This window comes from Leptosomus discolor, chromosome 5 (genome assembly GCF_034619465.1).
Source record: "Leptosomus discolor isolate bLepDis1 chromosome 5, bLepDis1.hap2, whole genome shotgun sequence".
NCBI lineage: Eukaryota > Metazoa > Chordata > Aves > Leptosomiformes > Leptosomidae > Leptosomus > Leptosomus discolor.
The window spans coordinates 16089020-16107406 of NC_141395.1; positions in this window are offsets into that span (position 1 = coordinate 16089020).

Genomic DNA, 18387 nt, shown 5'->3' on the forward strand with positions numbered 1-18387 from the left:
GGATAATCTGAATATTACAAAGTCAAGGATTTACCACAGCTAAGTAACAGAAATCTGCTATGCAAGTAAAGCAGCTAGAAATACAGAAAGAAACAAACCTTCCCACCGTATTGGACCAGAGGTGACTGACTGTGCCCCAGCCTTCTGCCTCTGTTAGGAGTTGGCAGCAAGTGGTGAGGGCCAGCAGCATCTCATGGCATTCACAATCCTCTACTATCTCAAACAGGTCCTGGGAGAGGACAGCTCTTGCTGATCCCTCATTCCTGTCCCTCCTGAGGTCATATTTCAGCCATGTCCCACAGGAGACCATAGTTCCAGCACAACACTTGAACACACTGATCCTGTTTCTGTTCACATATCCAAACTGACATCCCCATATTGCACTGGAGACATGAGCACAGCCCAGATCTCGGAATGGCATTAATAGTGTTTTCTGCCCTTATTACCTTCCTCATTATTTCTGACAGACATTTTTGTTTCTCTGATTTGACAGTGACAGGACAAGGGGCAACAGGCACAAAGTAGAGCACAGGAAGTTCCACCTCAACATGAGGAAAAACTTCTTTACGTTAAGGGTGACAGAGCACTGGAATGGGCTGCCCAGGGAGGTTGTGAAGTCTCCTTCCTTGGAGATACTCAAAACCTGCCTGGATGCAATCCTGTGTAACCTGCTGTAGGTGAACCTGCTTTAGCAGGGGGATTAGACCAGATGATCTCGAGAGGTCCCTTCCAACCCCTGCCATTCTGTGATTCTGTGACTGACATTTCTGTACTTTTATTTGACTGCTATTTTTGACCCCTGCCAAGCACAGGGGTAGTGTTTTCAGGGCAATCTGCAATGACTAATTTAGAGACTATACTGTATAGACAGCTGGAGTTATTTTTCCTGTTGAGCATTACTTTGCACCTAGCAACATTGAATTTTATTTACCATTTTATTACTCAGCCTCTCCATTTCATCCACCTGCAACTATACCATCAACTTCAGGATTGTCAAATCTAAATAAGCTCGTGTTAATGCAAACTTGGTCACTTCACTACCCAGATCATTCATAAATATCTTGGTCAGCTCCAGTTCCATGGTATCTTTCACTCTTCTGCAGTGTTGTGACCACTTTTGCAACTGAGTGGAGATCAGTGACAAACGGCGTTCCTCAGGTATCGGTATTGGGACCGGTGCTATTAACATTTTTGTTGGCGACATGGACAGTGGTATTGAGTGCACCCCCAGCAAGTTTGCCGATAACACCAAGCTGTGTGGTGATGTCAACACGCTGGAGGGAAGGGAGGCCATCCAGAGGGACCCTGACAGGCTGGAGAGGTGGGCCCAGGCCAACCTCACGAAGTTTAACAAGGCCAAGTGCAAGGTCCTGCAGCTGGGTCGAGGCAATCCCAAGCACAGATACAGGATTGGCAATGAGTAGATTGAGAGCAGTCCTGGGGAGAAGGACTTGGGGGTGCTGGTGGATGATAGGATAAACATGAGCCAACAGTGTGTGCCTGCAGCCCAGAAAGCCAACCGTATCCTGGGCTGCATCAAGAGAAGTGTGGCCAGCAGGTCGAGGGAGGTGATTCTGCCCCTCTGCCCCACCTGGAATACTGCATCCAGCTCTAGAGCCCCGAACACAAGAAAGACATGGAGCTGTGTTGGAGTGAGTCCAGATGAGGGCTACCAAGATGGTCAGAGGGTTGGAACACCTTTCCTACTGGGACAGGCTAAGAGAGTGGGGCTTGTTCAGCCTGGAAAACAGAAGGCTCCGGGAATACCTTATAGCAGCCTTCCAGTACCTGAAGGGGGCCTACAGGAAGTCTGGGGAGGGACTTTTTACAAGGGCATGTAGTGATAGGATGAGGGGCAATGGTTAGAAGCTGGGAGAGGGCAGGTTTAGACTAGATATAAGTTCTTCACCCTGAGGGTGGTGAGACACTGGAACAGATTGCCTAAGGATGTCGTGGATGCTCCATCCCTGCCAGTGTTCAAGGCCAGGCTGGATGGAGCCTTGAGCAACCTGGTCTAGGGGGAGGTATCCCTGCCCGTGGCAGGGGGACTGGAACTAGGAGATCTTTGAGGTCACTTCCAACCCAAACCATTCTATGATTCTATCTCACAATGACTTTATGCTTTACCCAAACATGAATATTTGCACCATTTTTTTTTTTTTTACCCCTTTTACCCTTTGATTTACCTTCCCAGAACATCCTGAAAATCCAAGCATGTTTTATCAGCCTAAGGCATCCTTTTCGACATGTGCCTTGACTTCTTCAGTGAGCTATGGTATATACAACTTTCTCTTCCACTGACACTTCCATTTTAGACCTTCTTTTCCCAGATTCATTCCTTGTATGGGAATCTCCTAATTTCTCCCAGAGAAAATACCAGGACAAACAGTTTATTTAAATTTTCTGTTTACTGTCTTCACTGAGTGCTTAGAAACATTCAACAGTTTAGAGGTCAACAGTAACTCCACAAATGAGTAAAACTGAGAACTATATCCACCTCTTACTGCTTCCAGAGGGAGTAACCCAGACAGTCTATCTGAATATTTATAACTTAACAGGGCCAACTCTTCACTCAAGACAAAAATTCAGATCCATAAAATGTTCTTGACCTTGAAGTCCTGGTGACTGAGTGCTCACATGAGTCTATTAGTTTCTACATTATATAAATGTTTTGGGTTTGTTTCACCCTTCCCCCTCTTCTATGTTCTAGACTTCATGTTAAAAGACCTGTTCTTTCAGAAAAATTCAGAAAGCTTAACTTGTGCCACATAGCACCACTTAACCAATTTATTAGGTTCTGATTTTCACCCTACATTTGCTTTGATGGGTGTTTTTGGTGTTTGGGGTTTTTTTCTTGTTTCATGAGAGCATTGTGAAATACAAAGGTGCAGCTTATGCAGGCACCACAAAGAGCAACTGCCCATTGGCGACACATAGCTCTGTGCCACGATGCTGCCATGACTGATCTCAGAGTCTGAGGACCCCAAATGCTGCTTTGATTTACTCAGGTCAGCAGCCACTACTAGTTGCAATTATATTGGTGAAAGGTGTGATGAAGACTTTGAAGGACTACCCTGCATCTGTGGCCACACTGCTCCCTCCATAGCACAGAACCATTGGTGATGCAGATCTCTTCTGTGACCCTCCCTTCTGAGCTGGGACAACCTTCCCAGACAGCTTCCAGTGGCATGAGGGTAAAATACAGCAGGCACCAACATATGGCTCTTTTTTTTCTTTTTTCTCCTCTTTTTCTGCAGGAATCATACTCCTTCTCAGTGGGAGCACAGTACAGTTCCTAAATCCATCTAGGACAAACTGACATAGCTCCTGCAATGTCATATTCTAATTAACGATGGTTATAAAGGGGGCCCCATTTATACCAGATTATCATCTGTGTCTCTAGGATTCAAGTCATTAGTTCATCTTCTGAAGTAAACCTGTATACACAAGCCACTGTCAACAGTTTTCCAATCTCATCTTCCAAAGGCTGAATTTCCCAAACACTAGATTTTGAAACTCAATAGGATCTTTTATAAGTGATAAAGCAAAATATTCCATCTTCTGTTGGAGGATGATTAGGATTTAGGGGTGGATTTTTCTGGTGGGTTTTTTTGTTTGTTTTTGTTTTGGTTTGGTTTTGTTTTTAAATATGCGTATTTCTTTTCAATTCCCTTAAGACAACACAAATTGTCTTGATCTAAGTAATATAACCTTCTTGCTAACATTAATTAATCCTCCATTACAGAAACACATTTTCCCACAGAGTATTTCTCCCTCCCTCTGGCAATGCAGTCAACCAAAAAAAAAAAAAAAAAGAAAAATCATATCCCTCACACAAATGTGCGTGAGTATGCACATACACATACAGGGGCAGCCCCACGAGTCTCTAGGAGGACCAGGAGCATATGGACACAGGACATTTGCCCCATTTCCTCTCCAAATCAGACTGCCTGTTACCCATTGAGGATTCTGCAATCCTGACTGCAATGTGTAACACTGAAGTTAAGATCACTCTAGTTGGGAGCACAGATAAAATCAACAGCTTATAGCTACTCCCACTTATCAGTTGAAGCAGTCAAATTCTTTATGATATGTGATCTATTTGAAAAGATTCTATGATTTACTTGGGCTCGACTTTTCTGTATGATCATAGACTTTTGAAAAGCAATTGCTATTCAAATATGGAGTACTTTTTTTTTTTTGGTGCCTAACTATACACCCAGGACTGATGATTTAGCCAAATCACAGGAAGCCTTTATTTAATTTTCCACCACAATTTATTTGGCCCTTTTCATTGAGAGGTCTAGGAAAAAAAAATGGTGATTTTGCAGGTAACAAGTTACTGCACATCATCTAAACTACACCAAATGACTGTATAAGTGTTAATATCTGCTGTACAATGTGTGTGGGAAAATGTGACTTCCTCCCAATCCATTTCACTTCATCAGAGGACAGCAGCGCACCGGCTGCCTGGTGAGCTCGAGCAGAGGGACCCCAGCTAGCTCAGCTGCCAAAAGAAATAGCCATGGAGCCACAGCCTCAAACAGCATTGCCATGGCAGCCTACTGCAATTTAACTAGCTAACTAGCAGAAAGCTGGCTTACCTCGCAATAGCAAAAAATGATGAAAACAGTTAATTGTTTTCATCTGGCTTAGTGTGCTGAACTGGCCCAACAAAATTCCACAGGAGAGCTGGGATTAGCAGGGGGAGGAATGTGAGCCTGGAATGGGGGTAAGGACATGGCAATCAGTGGATGGATGGACGAAGGGTACCATGTAACAGTACTCTTAACAGAAGACATATGTTATTTTCTAAGATGTGAGCCTCCTTCTGCCTTTGAATGTTGATCACACCTGGCTGATGTGTAGGAATCTGTCAGACCATGGTCCTCCTACGTTGATGCACTAGGTTTTCAAACAGATCACCCAAATTACCTAGCATTGTCCTCTTGCCTTGACTAAACTTATGACAGTGGTGAACTACAAGTAGCACACAGAGATTAAAAAAACTGGAATGAAAACAGTGCTTTCAAATTCAGCAAAACCTGTTCTGTAGTCCTGTTTGTCTAAGCAGTTCCCACACCAGGACCCCTGGTGACACAGATAAGTGTATCAATGTCACAACAAGTTCTGACTAATTTCCAGCCCCTTCCCCTAAAATTGTACCAACAGCAAACCAACTTTCCACATGCTCTCAAGGACAGGGTCCAGAATCCATGGCTGTCCTCACAGGGAACAATTTGCTTGGCTCGCTATATTCTGCCCCTTTCACCAAGGCACTATGTATATTTACATGGCAGGCTAGTGTGACAGTCCTTCTTCCTTTGAGGAGGGGCAGCAACCACAGTGAAATCTGAGCTGGATGGGACAGACTTAGGCTCTGGATGCTAAATAACCTTGCACAGGATTTATTACTGTTGTGAGCCTCTTTCATCAGAAGTCTCTCTAGCAGACCCTGACACCAATCCGTTTCCCATTCAGAAGTAAAGGGAGCCCTTTGATTTCATCTCCATATTAATTGTCTGGATTGAAACTATTGTACAGAAGAAGGTTCATAGCCCATGGCTGCTATTTGTTTCAGTGACCCTGACAACTTCCCTACATTTGCCATCTGTTCCAGAAATTGCTTTACCAGGAGGCTCTCCTTAGTGTTCTTCTCCCCCAACTTATAGGAACACCATTCCTAAATTCCATATCAATTCTCAGTATCTGTAGGAGTTAACTCTTGCCCCTCAAATAGTTGGCAGTCTGAAACTGGACGTGACTGTTTTCCAAGAACTGCTCAGTGGAAGCAACTGGTCAAAGGAGGTTGCATGGTGCTTCAGATCATGCGATGACCACAATTATTTTTAGTTCAAGAGATCAACAATCCTACTCAAGGCTGGTTCACCTTTGCTCCCTACACAGTCAAGGACAAGCATTAGTTGTAATTCCTAAACAAGACAATGATCACATTCAGCCTGGATTCTCACTCCATATCATGCAAATAATACCATTTTCCACGTGTGGACATGAACAGAGGAGCAGTTTGAAAGATGGGAAGATAACAGAAATTTTGGGTTTCTTCATTTTTCAAGTCGCTAAATGATTTAATGTCTTAACAGCAAGACCTGGACATTAACTAAATTGGACTAGCATGTTGCCTTAGTAACTACACAAAATATTTCAATCTCTTCCGTTGCACGGGAGGCATCAGGAACTGCAGCAACAGTTTGAGACAGTCAGAACATGGCATCTCCAGCTGCTGCTGGCTCTCCCTGCCTCCTCTCACCCGCTCTGAACATCTCCAAGATGGGTGCAACATAGACTAATGACTAAAATGGGATTAAAATTAGTATTATGAGGATGTGGAAGATTTAAACACTTTCTTGAAACCTCCTTGCAATCTGAGGCCAATAATACCCTGAATCTGTCACCCTCTCTTTTCCCCTCAATACTAGCTTCTGCATCCCATTGTATTGTAATTATGGCTCTTCTCCTACGCTGTTTTTTATACTGTACCTTGGTCTTAATTTGGTCCTGAATAACACAGCAGGCTTTTTCTTTAGAAGGTCTATTTCATGTGTCTGACTATGCTGCTCTACCCTAATGAGTGAAGCCATATTACAGGTAGAAAAAACCACCACCACCACCTTGACAAAATGCAGTAACAGAAGTTAATGTGCTAACCCTTTGGCATTACCTGGGCACATAATGTTGGATCAGCAATGTATCCCAATGCCAGAGTGTGCAAAGCAATTCAGTAATTACCACTGATTATGCTCTTTTAGTAGGCTACTTAATGTTACAATAAAACAGCGTATGACAGGTCAGGCTCCAAATTACAGCTTGGGTTTCCACAGAAGGGATCCAGGGAAGAATTTTCCACTGACAAAGGCCAGGGTGATTCTGCTGAAGCCAGCAAGGCAGCACTGCTCCTGCTAGCTCAGGTTTGGGCACCCACCCCACGTTCCAGTGAACAACTGCATTGCATAATTAGCAACATGCCAGTGCAGGAGACCCGCGGTTTCTGAGTGTTGGGAGCAGCTCCCCCTGCATGTGACCCTGTCACCCTCACTACCACTAAACCTGTCACTTCAAGGCACTTTCACAGCTGCAACCTGCTCACCTGTCACCCTTTTCCCTTCTAGCATGGCTCCTAAGTCCTTCCTCAAGTACCTTTTGCACTGTCATCTCAGCCTGATCCTGGTCCTGCCTACCATAAGGATTGAAACAGCTCCTCTGCTCACTAACCTTGGCAGCACATGTTATGAACAGACCCTCTGACTCCCTTTCCTAAAGAAATACAGTATTTATTAAAGAATTATGTTGCAAGATACTTAGCTTCAGCTTTACCTCCTGCCTCCCTTCACAAACATGTGCACGCACATGAATACAGATACCTTTATAACTTTGTCATGCTTGCCAGTAACCTCATCTGGCTCCTCTTAAATAAAGAGTTTGAGAAGAGATGGGAAAAAAGCACGAAAATGCTATCAAAATATCAGGATACATTTGACACTCAGGATGTAGAAGTTTTCCAAGAATGACAGAAAAGCCTAAATGGGAAAAAGTTCCATTTCAGCTGTTTTTTTTTAAAAACTGAATCCTACTCCCAGGTCAAAAATATTTGGCTATAATCATTTAGCTAACAAGCACATATTTTTAACCTACTTTGAAAGTTGTTCCTTAATAAAAAGGGAAAGTAATTAGGCTGTAATTGAAGAAGCCAAGACAATCAACCATTTTCAATGAGTGGGAACAAGCACCTATTTCACTGGAACCACAGCAAATAAGGGAATTTTATATCATCACATTCATGTCCTAAATCATTTGTTTTCCTCAGTCTCCCTGGCCTGGTCTTGTCCCTGATACTAATATCAGCTATGTTTGTGTCTCATTTTCCTGTTTCTCTCATCTCAGCCCCAATACTGGTGATTCTCTCTTTGATTTCTGACCAATGCATTCCCCAGCTCTTTCAGTTTTCTGACTTTGGATTGCCTTGTTTATGCCTTCTGCTCTGCACACCAGGTATATGACCTTATCCATCAGAAGTAGCTGGCTAGCCTAGTTGTGCAAGCAGTGTGCTTGTGTATCACCTGGCAGGGGTTTATGCTTGAACAAGCTTCCCCAGCAAATGTACTCCAAGCTCAGGGGCCACACATCAGATTTGGAGGAACTGCCCTTTGGAGTTAGGTGTCTAAAGTGTTAACAGACCTCAGACCTCTCTCCATAGCTCTGACTTACTCCCTGGAAGCATCTAATTTCCTCTGCTAGCACTAAAAAAGCCTAATTGCCAGCTGAGGTACCTCAGATAGATGGGGAGTGGTACACAGGGCCCCATCATACAACAGGGATTAATAGGCCTGCTTCACCTCACAGAGGCGAAGTAAGGTAAAATAACCTTCACACACTAGTTTAGTATGGAAAGTAGAACCATTGCAAATAGGATCGAAAAGGACCTTGAAAAATCCTCTGCTCCGTTATCCAAAAGGGACAGGTAAATACAACTTCTGCTATTCCTTGACTCTCCATCCATCTTGTCTTTCCTTCACCCTCTCATTTTCTCTGTTCACTTCTTCATAGCTCTGTAGCTGGCTTCTTTAACCCCTCAAAGCAGCTGGGAATACAGTCTGACTGCAAGGTGCTACCACTGGGAATGAAGTTGATTGTAATAAATAAGGAAGAAGAAAACTACTGCAGATAAAATAAAATGCAACTTATGAGTCATTAAATATTGGACCAAATTCAGGCTGCATAGCCAGCCTCAATCAGTTTTTGCTGATGGTAAATGATGGGCTTACGTAATTTCCAGCATCCTGATGGATGATACGACATCAGAGGTTGAGGAAGTGCCGTGGTTTGAGCCCACCCAGCCGGCAACAAAGCACCCCCCGCAGCCACTTGCTCACCCCTACCCCCTCCCCTGAGGGATGGGGAGGAGAAAATAGAACCAGAAGGCTGGAGGATGGAGACGAAGGACAGGGAGGGCTCACTCACCAGTTATGGTCACGGGCAAAAGACAGACTCAATTTGGGGACAACAACAGCAATTTAATGAACAACCAGCACCATCAAGGATAATGACAGGTACAACCAGGTCTTAAAAACAGCACATCCTCCCCCCACCCCTCCGGTCTTCCCGGGCTCAGCTCTGCCACCCCTTCCCCCCCAGCAGCGCAGGGGGCAGGGAATGGGGGTCACAGTCTGTCCGGCACAAGGGGTCTTGGCCGCTCCTTCCCCCTCAGGGAGAGGGGCCCTCGCAGCCCTCCCCTGCCCCACCGCGGGGTCCCTCTCACGGCAGACATTCCTCCTCCCGCTGCCCCAATGCGAGTCCTTCCCGCGGGGCCGCAGCTCCCCAGAACCCCCCAGCGCGGGTCCCTCCCGGGGCTGCCGCCCTCCCACCCACGGGCGGCTCCAGCGCGGGCGGAGCCACGGCTGCCCCGGGCCCGGTCCCTGCTCCTCCGCGGGCTGCGGGCGAACAGCCGGGTCACCGCGGAGCTCCGTGGGCTGCGGGGGCTCAGCCGCCATCTTACCACGGGCCGCGGGGGCGTCTCTGCCCCGGCCCAGCTGCCCCTCTCCTTCCTCACGGACCGGGGTGTCCGCAGGGCTGGTTCTCTCACATCCCCCTCCTCTCACCAGCAAAGAAGCGCGAACAAAGAACTTACTCTACAGGTTCTTTCACTCTTAAATAGGGTTATTCGCAGAGGCGCCGTCGGTCTGGCCTTGGCCAGAGGCGGGTCCGAAATTGAGCCGGGGGGGGCTCTCGGAGCCTCTTACGGGAGCCACCTCTGTAGCCCCCTCCCTGCTACCAAAACCCCGCCGGACACCAAACCGCCACAGGAAGACAGAGTGAAAAGGGTGCCTTTTACTGTTCTTATTAAAAGGCCGATTCCTGTACAGTGCCGAGGACTCGGGATGGCTCAGTACCTTTCTCGTTGGACTCTTGGCTTCTCCAGTGTTAATAAAAGCTGCGGCGTTTTGGGGATGTTTGGTTTGGGCAGTTCATAAAAGGTCCCCAAACACAAGCTTGAGGATTGATTACCCTTGTCTGTTTTTAATGAAAATTAACAACGTGGTTGGAAGTAGATATAATTACCAGGCCACTGAAATTAAAAATAGAGGAGACATTCCCCAAACCTCTGAGACACCATTTCCCTCCAGCCAGGTTCACCACCGCATGGTGACTGAAGGGAGACACGCTCTGCTGAAGAACCACTGTTCTGCTGCAAGGGAGAGAAAATAAAAATTAACCTCTGATCTACAAAAGCACTGGAGCCGCTGGCAATTAAGATGTTATTTAATAAGATGCCATGCTTTGAATTACTAAAATGAAGGGCTGGAGGAATCTCACTGCCACACTGCTCCTTTCACCACTCTCAGACATGGCAGCCACCTGAGGAGGTTAGAGAGCTGTAATTAAATTAATAAAGCATGGCCTGGCTACTAGAAAGAAAGACAGAGAGACGCAGAGAAAAGTGATTGCAGGTAATTGCTGGACATACTGCTGCCATTTAATTTCTTTTTCTTTCTGCACTTGAGACTGGTAAATTTTTTGCTGCTCTTGTGCTTGATGGGGTCTTAAGCTAGAAATCACCAGTCAAGGCACAATTTTTCTTCAAAACTTAAAAAGAGGTTGAGATAACAGTAAAAGTGCCAGCTTCTCTCAAAAATATCTAGAATTTTTTTTTTGCCAGAAGATTGGAAATATAAAAGATTTTTCTGATACTTTTTGTGGTGAAAAAAATGCCCTTTTCTGAGAAAATTAAGAAGAAAAGAACAAAAAGAACAGCAGTTTCCACTGGAACCCCTTCCTTTAACAAAACTGAATGTTTCAAAGAAAGGTTTTTCGAATATTCTTTGCTGGGTGGTAATATGAGGACGCCTTGTCTGTGTCAAGGAAAAAGTTGATTGAGATGCTTCAACATCTGTTTTTCAAACCATGTGTGTGGTAATTGGCTTCTTGGCAGCTCATTTTAATTCTTCCTTCCTGAAACTTCCATTCTTGCTTCCAAATCCGTGAAGACTGTTACTGTCTGCTGCTAAGTCCGGATTTAAAGCCGCCGGTGCTTGTAAAACTTCTCTGGGTTGTGGATCAGTCCTTTGCTCTGTGTTTGATGGACTGTCAGAAATATATGTTTGGATCTGAGCTTGGGTATTCTGTAGCCGGAACAACACATTTTTCACAGCTTCTCTCCCCACCACCCTCAAGCCAGTGATCTAAGTCCTAGCTTGTTCAAAAGTTTTAACAGGGAATCAGTCTTAAAGCTCATGGTTCACTATTTGAGCTCAGGGCAATGATCTTCACCTTTTCATATAAGCATGCCCTGTGGTTTATGCTGGACACAGCTCCAAGTTGAGGCAGCACAGACAAATGTGGTCTTTGTAGATGAGCAGCATATTCATGTAACTTTGGATGGAGCCCAGCTCCCACCATGGAATTCAGATCTGCACCAGGCTTAGAGCATTCGAAAGATGTGAGACCTTTAGATGTAGGAATTTGGTTCAGCTTATCAGAAAAAGAAAAGCCACCTGCAAGATTTAGATCTATATCCCCATAACAGCCTTTTGAACTTACCCAAAAGCATTTTGATCTGGAGTTTTTGATTCAGGCTCACCTCTATCTGCTTATCAGGTTTGGTTTCCTTCCTATTTAGAGTACACGTATCACAGCTTGAACTCCCTGGACTTGCTTTCAAAAGCCGTAGGGTGAATTACAACTCCTCCTAAATAAATGAAACACTGAGTGAGTCTGTTTCTGAATTTGCTAAAACTTTCCTAGAAAGTGGGGCTTAAAATGGCAGTGCTGTCTCTGATCTAGCAAGATTGCTGTCAGTTTAGATGTGGAGCAAAAGGTTAAGGCAGTCTGCAAAAAATTTGGTGTTTACCACATGATTTAGAGAAAGCAGACTTCAGCTGTGGGCTCTATATATGTTATAGCAGCACCCCCAGGCATCACCAGTGAGAGAAGCAGCCATGTGCTGGGTCCTGAAGAGGCAGAGAGAAGGGGTGTTGCTTTAGCTAACTCAAATATTTTTTACTTAGTAAGATAAAAGGGGAAGGAGGCCTGATGACCCCATCAGAGAGGAATCCAGTTTTCCCAATTCCCAACCTTGAACGCCATACGACTTCATCAGACAATGAAAGAGCAAAAGCAGCAGGCAAAACCTAGCTCAAACTTTTGCCTCAGGGACTGCTGCAACTTGGTGTTCTGGGACTGCCTTCCCCAGAAGGTGGTATGAGGAGGAACACACTTATTTTTCACTCTTTTTGTAAAATGACGGCAGGCAGCAGGTCACTTCTGTCCCTCGCAGCTTTTCAGCTCTCACGCAGACAGATAGCCACGCTGGGAAAAGCAGGAATTGTGGAAGACTGACCTTAGCATTTATTTTATCAGATTGCTACCCATTAACTGGGTTAGTGTGCCCTCTCTATCCATCTCCTTCTCTCCCTGTGTAGTTCACATATTACAGCCTTCTGGAAGAAAACAGGCATGCATATTCATGGGACACCTTGTGATGAATGCTATCATCGATTCAGCACTTTGAGGTTTTGTTAGTGGTGGGAATATTTCTGTCTTTACAAACCCCGTGTAAGCTCAAATTCAGGTTACAAAAAAGTGTTTGACTTTCCCTTGATTTAGTGCAGAACAAGAGTGCTGCTCACTCCAGCAGTCGCACTAGGACTGTTTCTAGGTGTGGTTTTGAGAAGGAAACTCTGCGGGTATTACACAGTTGAGTAAACAAAAACAACAACTATATCACTAAAAAGTCCTGAGGCTCAGAGAGAACAAAAGGAAGAGGACATATTAAAAGTGCTTATATTTAAGAGAATTGCAGATAACCTGTGACTGCTAATGTTTTGACTGAAAGTCATTTTCTGAGCACGCTGTAGGGACTGATCCTGGACCTTTTGGGAGTCCAGGCTTATAGTGTCCTGGTGAGAAGGTTCAGTACCTCACAATGCTGGCATAGATTCATGTAAACCTCAATTGGACAACAGCAGAGTCTGTACAGTTTTCTGAGATGTCCAGCTCCATTTTCAGATAAATGCTGTGTGGAGGAGCACAACAGACCTGGAATGAAACTCTCACACAGACAAGGAGTGCTGCACCCAGGGTCTGAAAACATATCAATAGGAGGGCCAAGAAGGATTCTCAATATCCGTTAAACTATTTATTCGTAGATCAGCAAAGTCCTAATCTGAATCAGAAATCAAATTAAGAAACATTTTTGAGAAATTTCCCCCCAGTGCCCTGGGAACTCCATCCTCAGGGTTCAGGCTCAGACCCGTTTCTGTGGGGATGCTCAGGGGCTGGTTCCTCCCACGCCACTCTGGCTGGGAGCTTACTCCAGGGCCCCAGCCTCAGCCTGTGGCCTCTCACAAGGTGTAAACTGTCTGCTTTACAAGGGTAATGAGGCCTTTTGTGGCTAGACAGAGCACTGGATGTATCTTCAAAACTGTACATTGCATGCATATAAATCTGTGGGTTCACGTGCTATATGAGAAGTAAAACCAAAACGTTTGCCTGCATTAAGTACTTCAGTCACTGATCAGCTGCAGAGACAGTTCTCGTTTTGAGCAATATGAGAGAGAAAGTCAGATGGGTCAGGCTGCCCTGGAAGGATGAACAGGGCAGTGACTAATTCATGGGTATCGGTGTGGTTCCCTTCAAGTCTGGATTGGCGCTGCTCAGCACTGCGAGTTACAGGCAGTTGTGCCCATGCCTGGAAGCTGACAGGAAGAATACCAGTGAAGCTTTGTCATTCCTACCCAGGGAACTGCCCACGCTTCCAGGGTCACACTCATTTCTGGACTGGAGCAGATATTTTTGTGGGCTTTAGTAATTCCTGTGGTCAAAAGAGAATTGCCACATAGGGCATTCAGTGCGGGCTGGAAAGTCTATGCCTTTGACACATTCATCTTTATTTTTTCCTCTTCTGGGTTCAGGTTAAAATCTTAGTTAGTTTTCCCAGGAAATTTACTTTAATGAGGCAAAAATGCAGCCGTTGCATTTAAGAGTCATAGCCTGGAGCTGACACCCTTTAGGGGTAGAAAAGCATGCAAGTTATCAGATATGCATTTCCTTCATCAGTCCCAGCAAAGATGCAGAGTCAAGCTGTGACCACTGGTTAGAAATAATGCCCTCAGGTTAGCCTAAATATGTTAATCAATTAGGTACGTGAAGGGAAAGGGAGGTTGGCACCCAAGAGGAGTAGAAATGCTCTTAGAGAAAGATTACGGGAAAAAGATTACAGGAGCTGAGAAAGAGAGGCGAGCAGTTAGCGTCTGTGAAATAGAAAGAAGTTATCAGATGGCAAGGTGAGCAGCAGTTTGTCACAAGACATAAGATCAACATATTTTTTGAGTTTCCGTTGCGTTTCTGCAGCCGGGTATCAGTGCCCTTTGACCCTGCCTAAGCAACACCCTGGCGTGGACAAAGCCTCCGCCAAGCCTAGAACCTGCCTTGGCCCCACTCTCTCGGGTAGCGCTGAACCCATTTCCACATGCCACGCACAGAACAACATCAAGCTGATCTGCACTTCAGTCGAAATTCTGCAGTCGTTCCCCAGCTGCTATATTTCAGCCTTAGGGCATCACATTCGGGTTGAATGGCAGCTCTTCACTCTGCTTGCTTTCCTCTGAAGAGGGTGTTTGTTTGAGTGCTTACTACATCTGGCTTTCTTGTTTGTGCCTTTTGTTTGAGTAATTGCCTTAATCTGAATTTCAAGGCTGACACCCTGCCTGACACTTTTCTGTTCACTTCTGTATTGTGTATTGCATCCAGACTTCTTTTTGTTTTGATTAAAAACTACAAAGGCTTAATGAGTCACTTCTACGTCAGACTTGTTTCCAAAAACAATATGCATGCATGCATATGTACCACAGATTTAACTTTTGAGTTCTAGTATTCCGTTGCATGCAAATACATTAGAAAGATTTATGGAAGATAATTAAAATATTTATGATTTAGTTGGAAGTGTGTCCCCTAAAAGTGTTGCAGCACCTACTGGCTTTTTCACCAGTGTGTCAGATCATCACTCTTTTTTTACCCCTCAGCTGCTACCACTGAAGCAAACTGTCCTGGCCCTGATAACAGCTATTTGGTATCCAGGTGCATACACACGTGTGCAGATGCTGCACGTTTAATTGCTGTTTGCTTTGCAATTTAAGCCTCTTTAATTTTCCATTTGTTAAATGAGGAACATGCAACATTTACGTAATTAATTTGCTCAAATAGTTCAGCAATTAAGTTCACCAGCTTAATATCTGTTTCTGAAGCCACCTCACAGTGGCCTCCCTGGCTGCTGCAGTCCTGGACTACCCCTCCCCTGCGGTGCATCGCCACTTTCTCCAACAAGAGTACATTGACCTCCTTGAACTTTCCCTCACACCTACCTGCCAAGCTAGTTTTCAACTGAACTCTCAGATCCTGTAATCTCATTATCTCTTCTTCCTTGGCTCTCTCATCCTGCCCTCTCAGTCTCCTTGCTGATCTCTTGGTCACATCCTCCCACATCCATCCATTCTCCCATTTCAGCCTTCACCTGACCTGTCTACCTGCACCAGCACCGGCCCCCACTGCTCCGGTGATTCCTGTGCTGCTTAGCAGGCTGCTGTGCATCTATCCTCTCTCTCAGATCCTTTGTTCTCTGGTACCGTCTTAGGACCACGATGTCAACTGAATACTTGATGTAAGAATGATGAAGGTGATTTTATATGTAAGCAAGAGGACAGATATAATAACAAAAATATCAGGTCAAACTCTGAAATTTTCACTGCAAAAAAAAATGTTGCAAGATTGGAGAGGTTGGTCAAGACCTGCAAAATATGTTTTATCCTGATGTGTAAGATTTGGTTATCTTGAAAATAAGAATAGAAGGCAATCAACCTCTTTCCTGGTTGTGAATCTCTGAATTATATACTAATAGCATATGTATCAATATGTATAACACGACTTTCAAAACAAATGCACGACTGACTACTCACATGTATCTATCAAGTACTGAGATTTGTGTGTGTCTGTGATGTTAGTGACAGGGATGCTGGAAGGAGGAGAGGATCACAGCATACAGGCATATAAGGACTTACGTTATTATGTCAGGCTTTCATATCAGTTAATGGTTAAAATACTTGCGTAAAAACTGTCAATCTCATAAATTTTGAGTGATTGGTTGCAAAAAAGGATATTTTTAACTTCACCCATTTTGAATTTCCTATATATTTATAAAAATTAAGTGTTCCTTTCACACTTGAGGTAATTTTTTTGTCTGTCAGTTAGCTGGTTGGATTTTTTTCTTGTCAGACCCAAATGAATCATGACTGTTCCTTGGCTGGCAACCCAGATAGTCTTTATGTTCCGTAATGCAATAAACGATTTTCCTGGGATGCATTTGTTCTTTTTTTCCTTTTTTTCCTAAAGTCATCTATTTGTTACCCTTAAGAAAGCGCTGGCATAAAACATAGTTTCCACTATGTAGTGTCAGCTCCAGGCTTTGCTCTGTTTTGTTACTGGAGCCCAGAGCTGGCCCTAACTCCAGGTATCACACAGAGCCATCTGCCGGCGTTAGACTACGTGGCGGCCAGACCTCACAATGCAAACTTCACCGTTTCTGAATAGATCTTGCTCTGGTAAAACCCTAGAATTAAAGCGAGACTTCTTCTGGCCTTCCTCATTCAGGCTGGTCTAACTGTTTTAGGCAATGGGGTGTTGCTGCGGGGCTTTTACCTCATTCATTTTCACTGTGTACAGTCCAGGAAATAGTATTATGGGCTCATACGTCATAAACTTGTTGATGCAAGCAAAATAGTGCTGATAGAAAAACAAAAAACACGTTATGCATGTTCATCGTCTGAGCTGATTTGCTGTAAGAAGTATCTAGTTGCTTTGCTGCAGTAAATTAAAACAGAGATGTATGAGTTCTCACCATTTGAATTCACCATGGATCCCTTGAAAAATGAATATACCAAATAAAATGCCCTAGGTCCTGAACCGACTGCCTTGTGAAGCCTGGATGTTCAAAAATGAGCTCTGCATTATACGTCCTTGAACTTTATTCATATTTTAATTTCAAGCACGGATGTGTGTAGTTCTAATAATTGATCCCTTCTGCACCTTTCTCACAGACAGCAAAGCATGCTCAGTCTTGTGTTTGTGCAGTCATCCCTGTGTTTTCCACGCTTCTGTCCTAAATTTGTTGCTAATAGAGAAAATGAGTAACTGTTGATGAAACATATAATGATAGGCATAAAAAAATACTTAGTAATTCCACAGAATTTTGACTTTTCAAAGAATATTGCATATACCAATTGTCTCCTGAGCATGCCATGGAGTAAGGTAAGCATTAATACCCTCATTATACACCGTCTTATAATTTCTATCATATGAATCAGGAGATGGCAATGAAATGTTGCACAAGAACTGCGAAACCTAAGGGCTGACACGTATAATGTGATATGGCTTCAGGAGCTCATGAGCCAGAACACCAAACCGAGTACATTACTGGATGCCATGGTTCAACATGCACTTTATGTCAGCAGAAGCTGAATCTTACCTCCAGAAAGAAATGTCCCTGCTACTGTGTCCCACCCACTCCCAGGAAAACAACAAAAAAATCCCCAAACAAACAAAAGTGAATTTTAGCCTAGATTTGTTTACCCATGAAGTTCAGGAATAGCCACACAAAAGCTAAACAATGGTAGCATTAGGAGAGGAGAAAGCGGAGAGTAGTCCTTGTCTTGCCATCAAGTGAGAATAGCAAAGCTGATTTAACCAGAGAGGGCCAATGTTCTGTGGTCACCTTGCGCAAGGAGCTGTGCCACAGGAAAGGAGACAAAGCTGCATCTGATGTACAGCTATAACATCCAGGTCAAAACAAGGGGTTTATTATCTTCTTCAGTGCAATTTTGAAGCCATTAAGTTAAAACATTGCATTGCTTGTCAGTGGATTAAATATTCAGCTATGAAGTATAAGAATGAAACAGATATGATCAAAAGTTTTCTGTCAGTAATAGCACTTTGAGTGTATGCATTTTGAGGGGAAAAAAATCCTCTAATTTGGGATTTTTGTAAAAAAAATGGAACTTTTACATATATGCATATATTTTCAAATACAATAATTGGTAAAAACATTTTCAAAATGACATTATGATGTTGATTTGCAAACTCACTGCTGGCCCTGTCAGAAAGAGGTGGTCTCTGAACAGCTTCATGGATGAGCAAATTGACCAAACCTTTATCAGTTCTCAGTGTCTCAAAGCTTAAAATCAGCTAAGGTTTATTTTCAGATCCCAAGTATAGAAAATAGATTTTTTTCTCCTCATGAGGATTTTCTCACAAGATGGTGATCAAAAATCCATTGAGGATGTAGAAAAACATTTCAGATATCTCTGGAAAAGCAACATTTGC